We start from the raw sequence: 6,083 nt of genomic DNA on the forward strand, positions 1-6,083 counted from the left end.
TTTCATGGTGGTATGCTTTGACTCTTATCTTTATCTTTTGTGAATCTACTATAGGTTTTCTCTTTGTGGTTACCATGAGGCTTACATAAAACACCTTCATGTAAAGCAGTCTACTTTACACTAATAGCAATTTAACTTCTATCTCATATAAAAACTCTACCCTTTTAAGTTTCTCCTTTATGTTTTTGATGTTACAACTTACATCATTTTATATTGTGTACCCATTAGCAAATTGTTTTAGCTAAAATTTTTTTTGTTGCTTTTTTCTTTTTTTTTTTTAGAGACACACTCACATACACACACACACACAGAGTGCACGCAATCATGAGTTGGGAAGGGGGTGAGGGAGAGAGAGAGAGAGAGAGAATCTTAAGCAGGCTGCACACCCAGCACAGAGCCTGATGTAGGGCTCGATCTCACAACCCTCAGATCATGACTTGAGCTGAAATCAGGAGTCAGACACTTAACCGACTGAGCCACCCAGGCATCCCTTAGCTATAGTTATTTTTAATAGTTGTATCCTTTAACCTTTATGCTAGAGTTAAGTAGTTAATACATTGCCATATTATAGTGTTAGAGTATTCTGAATCTGACTATATACTTTACCAGTGTGTTATGTATTTTCATATGTTCTCATGTTACTAATTAAATATATCAGTTTGAAGAACTAATTTCAGTGTATTTTTTGTAATGCAGGTCTAGTGGTGATGAATTTTCTTAGCTTCTATTTGTTAGCAAAAGTCTTTATTTTTCCATCATTTCTGAAGGACAACATGCTGGGTAAAGTATTCTTGATTGGAAGTTTTTTATTTTTAGCACTTTGAATATATCATATCATTCTCTCCTGGCTTGCAAGGTCTCTGCTAAGAAATCTACTGATTGTCTTATGTGGATTTCCTTGTATTGAATTTTTTTTATGTTGATGCTTTTAAAATTCTCTCCTTATATTTGATTTTAGGAAGTTTTATTATAGTTTGTCTTGGATGAGATGATTTTGGGTTGAAATTTTGCGGTGACCTATTAGCTTTATGAACTTGGATGTCTAAATCTCTTCCTTACTTTGGAAACTTCTCAGGCATTATTTCTTTAAATAAGCTTTCTACCCCATTCTCTTCTCTCTTCTTCTGTGGTTCTGGTGATTAGTACATAGTTTCTTTTGATGCTGTCCTATAAATCTGATAGGCTTTCTTCATTCCTTTTATTCTTTTTCTGTTGCTCATCTGATTGGATAATTTCCATTGATTTGTCTTTTCACTCACTGATTCTTCAATAGCTTCTGCTATTGAAGCTCTTTATTGAATTCTTCATATCAGTAATTGTATTCTTCAGCTCCATTTGATTCCTTTTTATGTTTTCTATCTCTTTGTTGAAATTCTCATTTTGTTTGTGTATTGTTTTCCTAATATTATTATATTGTTTATATATGTTTTCTTGTAGTTCTCTGAGCATCTTTAGAACACTTATTTTGAATTTTTTGTAGGGTAATTCCTATGTCTCCATTTCTTTTGGACCATGTACTGGAGGTTTACTGTATTCCTTTGGTGGAGTCATTTCACCTTGATTCTTCTTGATCCCTGTAGCCCTGCATAGGTGTCTGTGCATTTGTAGGAGCAGTGACCTCTTCTAGATTTTATAGACTGATTTTTAAGTAGAAGATCTTCACCTGTGAGTGAGGGCACACTGTAGCATGCTGTGACTTGGGTGTAGTGATGGAGGGTGCCAAGTGCAGGGGTGTGTGGCAGTACTGCGTCTGGGGAGCATGATGTCTCTTCAGGTCAGGTTGCTGAGGTCCACAGCTTTGACAACTATGTGGACCTTGGCAAGAACTGTAGGGCATCTGTGGTGGCTGCAAGAGCTGTTGGAGTCCTCAGGAGTGATTCTGGGGCTGGGGGCTGGGGACCAGGGTAGGCAGAGGTAAGACTGGAAGGAAATTCTTTCTAGCTAGGAAGTTTCTTCTTTGTACTGAGCAATATTGGCTTGAGGGATAGGATGATGCTGGCAAAATGTGCAGTCTTTGTGTTGTCAAAATTTCTCAAATGGACTCCCAAGCTTTCCCAGAGTGCCTTTGTTCATGGAAAGCTATCTAATTATTGATCATTTTGTGGGGTGGGGGGATGGAGTCTGGTGTCTCCTACTTTGCCATTTTGGTGATGTCACTTAAATAGAGTGTTCTTGAGTATAGAAATTTAGATTGATAATTTGTTTCTCTTTTGGATCATCTAAGGCTTCTCTACTCTGTACTGGCATCTCTTGTTGTTTTAGGGACTTAAATGTTAGTATAGATGTTGCTCAGTTGGAGGTAATGTGTACCAATTCTGTCTTAAAATTTTTTTCTTTGTCAGTTTTCTGCTGTTTCTCATCATTTTAACAAGAAAAGTTAGGTTATATTGTAGTAACAAATAACCCACATTTCAGAAGATTAAATAAACAACATTTATTATTCTTACACTACACATTCTCTTCAGTTTGGCAGGGCCTCTGCTTATGATTATTCAACTTCTTAAGTTGTTGAATGCCTCCCTCTCTTATGCCACTACTTTAACATGAGGCTGTAAGATTTACTGTGGTAGATGCATATAGTGGCTTTTATATATTTCTTTCTGAAAGTGCTACACTCGTTTGTTCTCATACTTTGTTCAGTAAAACAGATCACAAACTCATGCTTAATTTCAAACAAGCAAGGAAGTATTGATATTTCCATGTGCCCCAGAGAAAACTTGAAATATTGCTGAACACTAGTTATATCTATCACATCCATGATGTGTCTATAAATAAATTCCTTTTTATATGGCTTGCTTGAGTTTTGTTGGGTTTATTCACTTTAAGGATTAGTGTCTTTCATGAGTTCTGGAAATTTCTTAACCAATATTTTTCAAATATTGCTTCTGCTCAATTTTATTTCTTTCTATGTGTGTGTTGCTCTCTGTCTCCCTCTCTTCCTTCTCATATTTTAATTTAAGTTGCTCCACTTTATGTCTCTCATCCTCTTTTCTGTACTTTTTATTCTTTTATTTCTCTGTGCACCACTCTAGATAATTTCTTCTAACTTATTGTTCACTTCAATAATTCTCTTTACCTGAATTTAATCTGATGAAGAAATTTTAATTTCAACGAATATATTTTTCATTCATGGAAGTTCTTTTGGGTTTTACAGTTTTTTCTATGCATTTTTTTTTTTTTTAGTTCCTTGAAGAATCCTTCAGAGTGTATTTTTATTTCTTTGAATATAGTATATGTGGTTTTTATATAACCAACATCTAATATATCTAATATCAGAAATGTCTACCTGTTTCAGTAGTTTCTCTTGGTTATTGGTTTTTTTTTTAAGTATTTCATTTATTTATTTGATAGAGAGAGCACACAAGCAGTGGGAGCTGTAGGCAGAGGGAGAAGCAGACTCTTCACTGAGCAGGGAGCCTGATGCGGGGCTCGATCCCAGGACCCTGGGATCATGACCTGAGCTGAAGGCAGATGCTTAATGACTGAGCCACCCAGGCGTCCCCTCTTGGTTATTGTTAATGGACCTTTGTTTCTTTGTGTATTTGTCTATTCTGGACAATGTACTGGGTATTTTATTTATGAAAATTCTTTATAGAAGTAATTTGAGGCCTGGCATGAAGGCAATTTCTTCTGTGAGGATCTTATTTTAATTTTTCCATGATTTTATGGCACTTTTAATAGTGGGCTACCTTAATACAAGTGCAACATTGATATTATCTAGATAATCTAGAGGTTCAAACTTTAAATGTAATTTTATACAAGGGCACGTCTATTTCAACTAGTATCCCAGCTGTTGTGGAGTCTGTCTTCTGTTAGAGTTCTCACGTGGGTATGGGTTTGGGATTTGATTTGTGCCTCCTCACCATCAAAGGCCATAAATTACACACATTTTCTTGAATAAGCTAATGCTGTCAGGTAAAAGCACATTCCATGCTCCTGTGTCCCAACGAATTCCCATTTTCCCTTCAGATTTGACCTGATTTTTCCTTCCTATCTTATCAGGTATTTAATCTTTTAAGATCATTTTTAGTATGTTTTATTCCACTTTTTATTTTATTTATTCTCAGCAGAAGAGATAAATTCAAATAACCAAGCTTACTGTTCCTAAGAAAGTCTCCTGGAACTTTTCACAGTAATGAAATCATCTGCTTGCTTGTGTCACCAACTAGATACAAGCTACCTGAAGACAAGAATATTGTCATAATTAGTCCTGTGTTTACAGCATTTAGCACAGGATCTGCCTCTTAATCCATTATTTTATTATTATTATTTTAAAAAGATTTATTTATTTGAGGGGGGAGGGGCAGAGATAGAGGGAGAGAGAGACTCTTAGGCAGGCTCCACGCCCAGCACAGAGCCCGATGTGGAGCTTGATCTCTCAAGTCGGATGCTCAATTGACTGAGCCACCCAGGTGTCCCTTGATGATTTTATTATTACTATTATTATTTTGATGATTTGACTATTAATAATAGTTTCTTATGCACTTTTAGGATCCCATTTCAATCTTTTACTCTCACCTCAATTTTAGACTTTAAAAAAAAACTGAGTAAGCTTCACAGGATGTCTCCCTTCTTCTACTATCTCCTTTACCTTCTTCCCATTTATCTTTATTTCCTTCCTAGAATGTACCTCTTCAGGTGCTATGGATTGAATTGTGTCCCTTCAAAACTCATATGTTGAAGCCCTAGCTCCCATTTTTACTATCTTTGGAGATAGGGTCTTTAGGAGGTAATTAAGGCTAAATGAGGTCATAATGGTGGGGCCCTAATCCAATAGGATTGGTGGCCTTATAAGAGGAGAAAGAAAGAGAGTGATCTCTCTCCATCTTTCCCTGTGTACACGTACTGTGTAAAAGCCACGTGAGCACACACAGTGAGACAGCAGTGGCTTTCAAGCCAGGAGAAGAGGTCTCAGAATGAAAACTGACATACCAGCACCTTGATCTTGGACTTTCCAGATTCCAGAACTGTGAGAAAATAAATTTCTGTTTAAGTCACCTAGTCTATGGTATTTTGTTATGGCAGCCTGGCTGAGCAGACTAGCACACTAGGATTGTTTCCAAGTTCAATATCTTCCCATCTTTTTGATGCACCACATCTGATTTCCAGAGTGGAAGCATATGGAACCAGGTACAGACCTGAGCAGTGTGAAAGGTACCCCAGGGACCACGTTTTGATTATAGTATAAGAAAAAAAAATTCTCATTTTGCTAACCCCAATGCAAAGCTAATGGAGATGGTTCTAGGACCTTAGGAAATCCACTTCTCTGTTCCTGATCGGAGAGCAGGAACCTATTTCACTGGATAAGAAACTGATATGACAAGAAAGAGGTGGTTTAGGTCCCAGTTCCAAGTAGGACCAAGGCCGCAGAATTGGCCACTTAGGAAGAAGTCTTATTTGGATGAAGCACTTAAGCCCCTTATATAAATCTCTAGCTTGTCCAACTTGCTGTTTTCTGACTACACAGAGAACCCCTAAATTAGTAATAGATCTCTGTATAACAAATTACTGCCAAACTCAGCAGCTTAAAACAACTATCTAGTATCTCATAGTTTCTGGGGACCAGGAATCTGGGCATGGCTTCTCTGGGTCCCCTGATTCATGATCTCTCACAAGATTGCAATTATCTTAAGGTTCAAATGGGACTGAATACCATCCAAGCTTATTTACCTGGTTATTGGCAGCATTGATCCCCTGGAGGACTATCTAAACTGAGAGCCTCAGTCCCTTGCTGGCTCTTGACTAGAGGCCTCTCTCAGGTTCTTGTCATGTTGATCTCTCCACATGCAGCTCACCATATGGCAGCTTGCTTCATCAGAGCAAGCAAGTGAGAGAGCAAGACAGGTCAACAGGAGAAACCAGAATTATCTTGAAACTTGATTTTTAAAGTGACATCACATCACTTTTACCAAATTCCATTGTTAGATGAATGTTACTAGGTTTAGGCCACATTCAAGTGCTAGGAGGGTTATGTAAAAGTGTGAATATCAGGAAGTAGGAATAATCAGGACATTTTAGAGGCTGCTTACCACAGTCCTTTCTTCCAAAGCTAGATGAGAATGTTCCCTATGGGACAGAGAAGG

This window comes from Phoca vitulina, unplaced genomic scaffold, assembly GCF_004348235.1.
Source record: "Phoca vitulina isolate PV1807 unplaced genomic scaffold, GSC_HSeal_1.0 scaffold59, whole genome shotgun sequence".
Classification (NCBI taxonomy): domain Eukaryota; kingdom Metazoa; phylum Chordata; class Mammalia; order Carnivora; family Phocidae; genus Phoca; species Phoca vitulina.